Genomic DNA, 11377 nt, shown 5'->3' with positions numbered 1-11377 from the left:
ATAGCCAGGTTAGGGCCCAAGTAGCGCATTTTCGACCGAGCCTGATATTTGCCCAGGACCGAGCTAACGAAGCTTCTTCTCTGGTTTACAACTCGGTCCAATATGACATATGGACTTAGCTCACTCCAATCTAGCAGATAGACTTAGCTCAACCTAATTTACACATAAATTACCCTCTCAATTGCCCCTTAATTCCATCTGCAAAGCATAATTAGGATTACTATCTTCTAGCCATGCTAAGGTATTCACATCAACCAAGCTAGGACTACGTTCGATTTCTAGAGTCTGCTATGGTCGTACAGCTTGTCACCCTATGTTTCTGACATTATGTTCTGACTAGGATACGTGGCATGCATTGATTGCTCCTATTTTCTGCAACAGCTATCACACATTGCCTAAAAATTCGAAAAGTCCCACCTTTTCACCTTAAACCAATATAGAACCTATACAATCGTCCTTTTGGATTCCTTGTTCATCCTCTCCGGTGTAAGACCCTTCGATCCAGAGCAAAACTCCTTAGATTCTCCCATTGTTGCATCTAATCCATACCATAGATTGCACTCGAGGTTTTGGGATTACTCGTCGAAGCTCTTCTTTTGTTAAAAACCTTGAATCCACCCTCGACTCTGTAAGTGTCTCAATCCTTTTCTCTTATTCCATGAATACTCATGGTGTTCTTTGTGTTTTGGGTGTTTTGAAGTTCAATAGTTCTTGCTCATAGGTTAAGAATAGCATAATTGTACACTAGCCCAACAAACGAGCTCAAAAATAAACTTGTAAAGGTCTTAAATACCACTGTAAGCCCTTAGAATCACAATTTCTACAACGAATCCCCTTTGGCTGGAACTAGAATTGTTCATAAGTAGCAAATTTGATTTAAAACCACGCTGAAACCAAAATAAAAAACAATCTATACGGTTCTTCAGTGACTTAGACTGAGCAAGCAATCATTATCTTGGGATTAAACTAGGTTGCCTCATTGCCCCATGACCAAAACCAGACTAAATACCCTGCCCCTTATCTCGGCCGAGATAAACATGCTAGGCCATGTGGCCGAGCAACAAAACCTACTCAATTAACACGGCCTTTTTAGCTCGGCTAATAACTGGTCATAACCAAAAAATTGCTTTTCACTTTGCAGACTTGACTAGGTTGGCTAGGCACACATTGCACTCTACCCCTTGGCGACTTTTGCTCAACTGAGCCAACCAATGTTCACATCAACAGAGGCGGCCATGCATAATTTATTTAACATAGTAAATTTAAGATAATGGGCAAATACCGATTTCTAGTGAACTTGCCGAGTGCCATGGCCGAATTCTAAAGGGATTACCATATTCCAAATGACGTTCATTTTTTCTTGGCCGAGCTAGACACCACGCCATAGGGCAATCCAGGATTTGTTCCTTTCACCGTGGTGTCCATTGTAGAGAAGGGACTTCGATTCCCAGTCCAACCATTAATCTGCGAGTTCCTTAGACAAACCAGGATAAAATACAGGGCCAAAATATCAACTGGAATAAGGGGACAGTTGGTAAGGATAGTCCAGTCTGTCTCTTTTGCTATTTTCAGTATGCCTACTGTACTAACCCTTGTTTCCTCTTAAAGCAGATTTGAACCACATTAAAACAACCTACACCTATGTGAATCAAAATGCCCTCCGTGCCGTGCTTCGGTACCACAACCGAGATTGGACCGAGCTTCTGAATTTCAAGCCGACCTATCGGTATAACGGTAAGAGGAAAACTAAGGTTACAGACTTCCTTCTTGAATCATCACTCGAGCCAGACCCCAACCTACCCCAAATCAATCTTATTCCTCTTACTAAAGAGCAAGAGATGGCAAAAAAGCAAGTTATTCGTGCCCTCATTACCGAACAGACTACAGCTTCTAATGCCGAGGTGCATACCAAGCTGCCTCTAGCCAGTCAAGTACGCGAGACTGTGGTCGCCCTTCTAATTGCCACTTCCTCGTCATCGCGGCCTAGCAAGAGGCCCCGTACTTTGGCGAATCAGACACAGCGACTAGTGGATGAAGAAGAAACCGATCAGCTTCAGGTCGCGTTCCCCGAAGAATTCCCAGGTGGACGTCGCGCTACCCCGTCTCCCATTCCGGCGTGGACACTTGTTGTGTCTTTTAAGGACCAAGTCGTGACTACGTCGGACTCTGTATGCACAGAGAAAGACCATCTTCTGGCTTTTAACTTGGCCAAGAGTGTCTTCCTTCCAGCTGACATAGAACACCACGCACATCTGACCGAGCTTAAGACGATACGATCCGCCAACAAGTCGCTAATTCTAGTAATCCTAAATTCTACACATTCTGGTCTTTCTATGAACTTGCCGCTTGGTTTATCTAACTTATTGCGTATGCTCTGCAAGCCGTGCAAAAGAACCAGATCGCCCATCAATGTGTGCTGGAATTACGAAGAACGACCAAGGCGGGCATTGTAGACGGCAAGGCCAAAGAAGCCGAGCTGAAAGAGCTCCAAGCAAAGCTTGCTAATTTGAGCACTGACCGTGATTTCTTGGAAAAACTCCTTAGTACTGTTGATGAGGACAAGCAAAAAGCTCTGGCTGAAAGAAAGAACCATTACCTTCGGAAGCTGGCCAAGTTAGAGAAAAAGAAAGATGCCGAGATAAAGGCACTACAAAAACAGGTGGAGGATATTGAGGAGTGCAGCTTTAAAGAAGATGAGGAGGTCTACGTCAAACAGTGCGAGGTCGCAAAAGACATTTTCTTCAAGAGTGGTTGGAAAGTTGCTGTAGAGAAGCTCGGTCGCCCACTGGACTCGGAGGTTTTTCTAAATCCCTCTTCCCATTTCATATTGAGCTGTATGGTAGAATACGCCAATGCCGTTCAACAGAAGCTCTTGGTGATGGAGGAGGAGAGCCCGAGACCACGTAATGCTCCATTGGATCCTCATGCTCGGTTAAAAATGCCTGATCAAACCGATCGAAGCCTGGTGGTCAAAGAAGGCATCACCAACTTAACTGTAGAGGGTGGTGCTGGAATAGGCCTTGCTAGTGGTGTAGTCGGTGATGGTACTAACGTCGAGCTTGAAGATCTATTGGCATGAAGATGTACTTTTTGTTTTTCTTTTATCTCTACTATGTAATCGGGCTAGATGCCCCATCTTTTGTAATTATCTTCTAATGAATGGAAAAGGCCTTCTTTTTGTTCAGTTACTGTGTTTCAACTTCCTCTTTTGTGCATTATGTTGATTACATGCCTTGCCGAACTAATTGGCTCGGCCCCACCTTACCCTGCCAACCTTCATTGGCCGAGATACTTATCTTAGCTAAAGAACCAAAAAAACTATGTTGGTGCAAAAAGTTTTGTAGGTCAAACCTACCAACTTCTTCAGCCTAGATCCTTTATCTCGGCTAAGGAGCACAAAAAGTTATGTTGGTTAAAGCTGCCAACCTTTTTCAACCTAGATCCTCCTCTCAGCTAAAGAGTGCAAAAAGTTTTTGTTGGTCGAACCTGCCAACCTTCTTTAGCCTAGATCCTCATCTCAGCTAAAGAGTGCAAAAAGTTATGTTGGTCAAACCTGCCAACCTTCTTTAGCCTAGATCCTCATCTCGACTAAAGAGTGCAAAAAGTTTTTGTTGGTCAAACCTACCAACCTTCTTTAGCCTAGATTCCCATCTCGGCTAAAAAGTGCAAAAAGTTATGTTAGTCAAACATGCCAACCTTCTTTAGCCTAGATCCTCATCTCGGCTAAAGAGTGCAAAAACGTGTTGGTCAAACATGTCAACCTTCTTCAGCCTAGATCCTCATCTCGACTAAAGAGTGCAAAAAGTTATGTTGGTCAAACCTACCAACCTTCTTTAGCCTAGATCCTTATCTCAGCTAAAGAGTGAAAAAAGTTGTGTAGGTTAAACCTACCAACCTTCTTTTGCCTAGATCCTTATCTTGGCTAAAAAGTGCAAAAAATTATGTTGGCCAAACCTGCCAACCTTCTTTAGCCTAGATCCTCATCTCAAGTAAAGAGTACAAAAAGTTTTTGTTAGTCAAATCTGCCAACCTTCTTTAGGCTAGATCCTCATTTCGGCTAAAGAGTGCAAAAAGTTTTGTTGGTCAAACATGCTAACGTTCTTTAGCTTAGATCCTCATCTCGGCTAAAGAGTGCAAAAATGTGTTGGTCAAACCTACCAACCTTCTTCAGCCTAGATCCTTATCTCGACTAAAGAGTGCAAAAAGTTGTGTTGGTCAAACCTGCCAACCTTCTTTAGCCTAGATCCTTATCTCGGCTAAAGAGTGCAAAAAGTTGTGTTGGTCAAACCTGCTAACCTTCTTTAGCCTAGATCCTTATCTTGGCTAAAGAGGGAAAAAAATTGTGTTGGTCAAACCTGTCAACCCTCTTTAGCCTAGGTCCTCATCTCGGCTAAAGAGTACAAAAAGTTATGTTGGTCAAACCTATCAACCTTTTTTAGCCTAGATCTTCATCTCGTCTAAAGAGTGCAAAAATGTGTTGGTCAAACCTACCAACCTTCTTCAGCCTAGATCCTCATCTCGACAAAAGAGTGCAAAAAGTTATGTTGGTCAAGCCTGTCAACCTTCTTTAGCCTAGATCCTTATCTCGGCTAAAAAGTGTAAAATGTTGTGTTGGTCAAACCTACCAACCTTCTTTAACCTAGATCCTTTTTTCGGCTAAAGAGTGTAAAAAAATTATGTTGGTCAAACCTGCCAACCTTCTTTAGCCTAAATCCTTATCTCGGCTAAAGAGTGAAAAAAATTTATATTGGTCAAACCTGCCAACTTACATTGCCCCCCCAGTCGGACAATGAGTACAAACGATTTTACAAACAGAGGAATATAGTATTTGAAAGAAATTATACTAAAATCACAAGTATGTAAAAAGGCTAAAAATAATAGACTTTCAGATTGGCTGTGTTCCATGGCCTTGGAATAGTTCGGTCATCCACGTCTTCTAGGTGGTATGCGCCTTTTCTTGCCAGACCAATCACTCTATACGGCCCCTCCCAGTTGGGTCCCAATTTGCCATCTCCAGGTACCTCCCATTACTTTGCGTATCACCCATTCTCCAACCTTGAATTGCCTAGGATGGACCGTTTTGTTGTATTTTCTGGACAACTCCTATTGATACAAGGTGATGGATACTAGGGCCCTTTCTCTTCTTTCGTCAGTAAGATCTAGCTCCAAGGCTATGGCCTCTCCATTCAGGTTCGGATCAAAATTTCGCTTCTAATAGTGGTGAGGCTAACTTCCAAAGGGATCACTACCTCCATGCCATATGCCAAGGAAAAAGGAGTTTCACCAGTCGACCGCCTAGGTGTAGTTCGGTATGCCCATAAGACGTGAGGAAGTTCTTTAGCCCATTTTCCTTTCGCTTTCTCTAGTCTTTTTTTTTAAACCATCTAAGACTACTTTGTTAGAAGCTTCAGCATGGCCATTGGCTTGGGGCTAGGCAGGCGTGGAGTTGTAGAATTCGATTTTATGCTCTTCACAAAAACTCCTAAAGATTTTTCCATCAAATTGAGTGCCGTTGTCAAATATCAAGGCCTTGGCAATTCCAAACTGAGTTATGATGTTCTACTAGACAAAATTTTTTACGTCCTTTTCTTTGATGGATGCAAGCACCTCAGCCTTCACCCATTTTGTGAAGTAATCTGTTGCCGCAATAAAAAACTTTATGTTGCCCGGCATAGTTGGGAGTGGTCCCACTATGTCCAAGCCCCATATTGCAAAAGGCCAAGGGCTAGTCAACAGCAAGAGCTCTCTAGCTAGTTAATGGATTTGATGCACGAACTTCTGGCATTTATCGACATATTTCTCTGCGTTTGCTTGAAAGTATGGCCACCAATACCCCTGTGAAATAACTCGGTAGGCCAGAGATCTCCTTCCTTGGTGACTTCCACAAATGCCTTCGTGGATTTCATACAAGAATGCTTCAACCTTACTAGGATGGACACACTTTAAGTACTGTACTGTGAAGGATTTTTTGTACAATGCTATCGATGTGGAGAGCCAAAATCGTTGCGACTTCGCCTTAATTTCGTTAGCTTCCTTCTTTTCCTCTAGCAAAATACCATCTTTTAAGAACACCACTATGGGGTCTATCCAGGAGGGACCCAGCTCGGCACAGTATACTTTTGTTGCTTCAAGTTCTTCAATACTTGGTCTTGGTAGGAAGTCCATTAGCAATGCGTATGGGACAAACATGTTCGCCATCAACGCAAAATCGGCTAGTTCATCTGTCTTTCTATTTTCTTCTCAGCTGATTTGCTTTATCCTCGCCACTTCAAACTTCATGATCTCATTTCTGACCAACTCTTGATACTTGGCCATTCTATCGTCTTTTGCCTCATAGTCACCCGATATTTGGTTGACTACTAGTTGGGAGTCACTGTACACCATTAGTTCGGTGGCTTCCATGCGAAATGCAGACCTCAAACTAGCTAACAGTGCTTCATACTCAACCTTGTTATTGGATGCTGGAAATCCAAGGTTGATTGCCTGTTCAATTGTCAGGCCATCTGGCAAGATGAACACTATACCAAGTCCTACACCGTGCCTATTGGATGCTCTATCTACGAAGAGCTTCCACATATCTCTTACGAACAGCTTCCAGTAAGTGGAGGGATCTGATGATGTCTTGGGATCAGGGCGTTAATGATGCCTTCTTCTAAGTTGTTATCCGTCATTAGGATTTGAACCTTACTGTCTGACTGTCTTAGGATTTTACTTTTGGACGAGTCCTTGCTTGTAGTAGTGTGGTATGTTCCTTCTTCCCTTTCTGCAAGGCTGAATGGTTCGCTACGCTGTTGAGCATCCTACTGTGAGGGTTGCGCTATCCTTGGGCAAACATGATGACTGCATGGTACAAACTCAGCCATGAAGTCTACCAAAGCTTGGTTGAAACTTAATGTCGAACTGCCTTAACTCCACGGCCCACTTCAAAATTCACCCAGAAAAGTCCGCCCTTTCAAACAAGGCTTTTAAGGGTAAGGCCGTTAAGACGATCATGGTGTGGGCATGGAAGTAGTGCGACAATTTTCTTGAAGCCATCATTAAAGCTAAGGCCAATTTCTCCAATGGCAAATACCTCATTTCCACGTCCAGTAACGTCTTGCTAACATAAAGATAGGCAGGTGCTGTACTCCATCAGCTCGTACCAATACTGTGCTAACTGAATACTGGAAAACTGCCAAGTATAGAAAAAGTTCATGTCCTGATATTGGGGTTACCAACAACGGTAGAGAGGTCATGTATTCTTTCAAGCTTTCCAAAGCGTTGTTGCACTCATCATCCCACTCAAACTTGGCCTTCAGTACCCAGAAGAACGGTCAACATCTGTCTGATGACTGACTTATGAATCGGTTTAGCGCGGTAACTAGGCCCTTAAGATGCTGTACTTCATTGACTATGTTGGGCCTCTCGAGATCTTGAATGGCTTTGATCTGAGAAGGATTGGCTTCTATACCTCGGTTGGTTACTAGAAAGCCAAGGAATTTTCCTAACCCTACACCAAACACGTTCTTGGATGCGTTCAGTCGCAGCTTGTAGGTCTTCAAAATTTGGAACATCTCAACGAGATCCTTGAGATGGTCTCCTTCATTCTTGCTTTTGACCACCATGTTGTCTATGTAAGCCTCCATTGCTCTGCCTAATAATGGCTCGAACATTTGGTGATCATTCGTTGGAATGTCGCCCCTGTATTTTTTAGGCCAAAAGGCATGACCTTGTAGTAATACAATCCTCTGGGCGTTGTAAATGATGTGACCTCCTGGTCTGGTTCATGCAAAACAATCTGATGGTAACCGCGATACAGATCTAGAAAGCTAAGTCAGTTGTGACCTGTAGTTAAGTCCACCAGTTGGTCTATTTGTGGTAGAAGAAAACTGTCTTTTGGGCATGCTTTGTTGACTGTCTTGTCGTCCACGCAAACACGCCACTTGCCGTTCTTTTTTGGCACCATCACAGTGTTGGAGATCCACCTGGGATAATGAACCTCCCAGATTGCCCCTACTTCAAGTAGGTTTCCCACTTCCTTAGCCACTACCTCGGCGTGGTGAAGTGCCGATCGGCGAGTTCGTTGTATAATTGGTCTGGCGGTTGGGTGGACATTGAGTTAATGACAGATAAAGTTTGGGTCAATGCCAGGCATATCTTATGGCGTCCAGGTGAACACCTCGATGTTAGAGATCAAAAATTCCATGATCTTTATTCTCTCGGTGCTAGACAAAGATGAGCCGAGTAGAAAGAACTTTTCTAGGATCTTCTCGTCTATTCTAACCTTCACCAGATCTTCTACTGCCTTGCCGACATCTATGAACAATTCGTTGTTTTTTGGCTCCTCTACCATTTGTACGAACCCTTTGGCAGCTCGATTGTCGTTCACTGTCACGAAGTATTGCTTAGACATGATTTGGTCTCCTAAGACTTCTTTAATCATTCTGGCTTCATTGGAGAAGCGTATCACCTAGTGGTAGGTTGATGCTACAGTTCACATGGCGTGCAACCATGCTCTTTCCAAGATTATGTTATAAGTGGAAGGGACTTTCAATACCCGAAATTCCACTTGCTTTGTCATTGTTCTAGCTTTGACTGACAGAATTATCTTGCCAACTGGCCATTCTGGCATTAAGTTGAAGCCGACCAGGGAAGATATCGTGCGTGTTAGATCTTTGTCTTCCAACTTGAGTTGCTTGAAGGTCTCATAGTACATTATCTCGCACGAATTCTCTTGGTCTATCAAGATCCGTTTGATGTCAAAATTCTTGACACGCAAAGTAACCACTAGTTCGTCGTTGTAAGGGCTTTGTAACCTTGCTAAGTCCTTGTCAGAAAAGGTGATGACGTTGGTCGCCTCCGTTTTTCCCTTTTTCAGGGTAGGCTGTGCACTCAATACCTCTCTCATGTGCTCAGTCTTCTTGATCATCCCTCTAAGTTTACATACTCGTTCAGGCTCGATGATCCCATATATCACATTGATCGTGCCTTGGAACAGACCGTCGGCTAGCGTCCCATCTGGCTTGTTGTGGTCCTGGGAGGCTAGCTGTATTCCTCCTTCAATATACTGGTTCAGGTGGCCTGCGGCCACCAATTTCTTCAGATGCTACCTTAATGGCGTACAGTTTTCAATTCAGTGTCCCTTTTCATCATGAAAGGTGCAACAGTATCTATCATTATAGCCTCTCTACGCTTCTCCCAACTTGGCTGGTGTAGACACCCCATTTTTGACAGTCCTTAAGACTTGGACGTCACCGCTTGAACACTCGGTGATCATCCATGTTTGTGTTCATCTTGAGTTCCCGGAGGCCTCGGCTACGCGCCTTGCCTTAGAATCTCTCGACTCGACCGTTTTGTGTCTGGTTTTGCACCAAACACTTGTGTTTTTGCTTTGGAGGGCAGGGAATGGCTTTTGGGACATCCCTACACTCCACCGGCCGTGGCTTGAGGCCACCGGCTATGTCTTGTTGCCATCGGCCAAATGTGATGGCCGGCCGGCCAATTTGACTACCGGTCGACCACTTTGATGGCCGGCCGGCCAAATGTGGTTTTCAACAGATATTTCTGTAGACAGCTGGCAGCTGTCATTCTAGGCCATACCCCAGCCCATGCTTAGACGTGGGAGCTCTGAGGAGCTACAGATTGATATATTTCTATATCAATCAAGCTTCTAAAAAAAAAAGAGACACACAAGGAAAAAAGAGAAGAGAGATACAACTTGGAAAAAGAAGAATTTTCCTCTCTCTCTAAAAAATTCTCAGCTCTCTCTCCCTATCTCTCTCTCCCAAACCCTTCAAATCTTAAGGTTCTTGCACCCTTTACACTACTCCAAGCCTACGACCTCCATACTCTATTCCATCAACTTGGGGCTGATTTCCAGAGGCTAGAAGCTCATTTCCTTGGATCAAAAACTGTTGTGTTGTTGTTCTACAAGGGTAAGCTCCTATGCTCCCCTTTTTTGCACTATTTTGCTCTATGTTTTAGCTCCTTTTTCTTACATTTTTGGGCTCAGACTCAAACTGTAAATAGTCATATTTTGTGCTCATATCCATGTTTGATTAAGGGTCTTTCTCTGTTTGAGGTCCCCTCCTCACCCTTTGCGTTTAAACTCTCTTTTAGGCCTATTTTTGCATAATATTTTAGGCTTATTTGTGAGCTGTTTTGGACTTTTCCATAAACTGTGAAATATCTTGTTTTGAGCCCCTCTTAAATATTGTTGAAGGGCTTTCCTCTGTTTGAGGCCAGAAGCTACCACTTGTCCCTTTATCCCTCTTTTAGGCCCTCTTCTTGCATAATAGTTTGGCCTTATTTGTGATTATTTTCGTGGCTTGATGTAAACTGTAAAGTGCCCTGTTTTGAGCCCCTCTTAAACTTTGTTGAAGGGCTCTTTGCCATTTGGGGCCAGCTGCTGTCCCTTTGTGTTTAATCTCTCTTTTAGGGCCATTTTTGCATGATAGATTAGCCCTATTTGTGTTCATTTTTTAGACTTGTTATAAACTGGAAATATGCATGTTTTGGGACTGTCTTGCATCTGTCTTCATTCTTCATGATCAAATAATGCATGTTTTGTATAGCTATAGGTCATTGCTATGCCTAGTTTTGAGTTTCGGGGTTCATCTCGTGCATCGGGTGCCATATTTCCATGTTTCGGGGCTATTTGGCATCATACTTCAGTGCTGAAATTTGCATGTTCATATACCATGTTTCATCATTTTCCATGCTTAGTTAGAGTTGCGTGTTGTATCTTAGGATCGGTCCATGCATTGGACATGTTTATGTGCATTTCGGTTGCCTCATTTCCATCTTATTGGCCACCGATGTGAGTGTGGCTGAGGTCCACTCACATTGGTATAAGTCCATCCTACATTGTGTATGCCATGTTTCAATGCGTTGTGCATGTTATGTTGTTAGCATTGTGTGTGCCATGTAGTTGCATTGCATGTTCGTATGTTTGTTTGCATGCTTAGGTCGCATGTGCATCGTTGTGCATTCCCTTGCCTCTTGACCAACCATGATAGAGGTTGGGGCCCTTTGATCTGTTTTGTGCTTGCATTTCATTTGATATCGAAGTTGCACACTTGGCTTTTGGGCCATCATGCATTGAAGTACGTGATTGATGGCCCGAGGATCGAGGGCCATGCTCCCTTGAGTCCATTGCATGATAAGGAGAATGGCCATGCATACATTGCTTTGAATTTCCTTGCCATGCACTGTCTGCCCTCTGCTGTTGTCAAAAACAGGTTCTGCAGGAATCTTTGGCCGGCCGGCCACCTATACTGCCGACCGGCCATTCATTATTTGCCGATGGATTTAAAAATGGTCGATAACCATCCGGACATGGCCGGTGGAAATTCCACTTGGTCAATGATGCTCCCCAGTGTCCAGAGAGTTCACCTTG

The sequence above is a fragment of the Camellia sinensis genome, chromosome 4 (genome assembly GCF_055761805.1).
Source record: "Camellia sinensis isolate YWXY chromosome 4, ASM5576180v1, whole genome shotgun sequence".
Lineage (NCBI taxonomy): Eukaryota > Viridiplantae > Streptophyta > Magnoliopsida > Ericales > Theaceae > Camellia > Camellia sinensis.
This window is presented reverse-complemented; position numbering follows the sequence as displayed.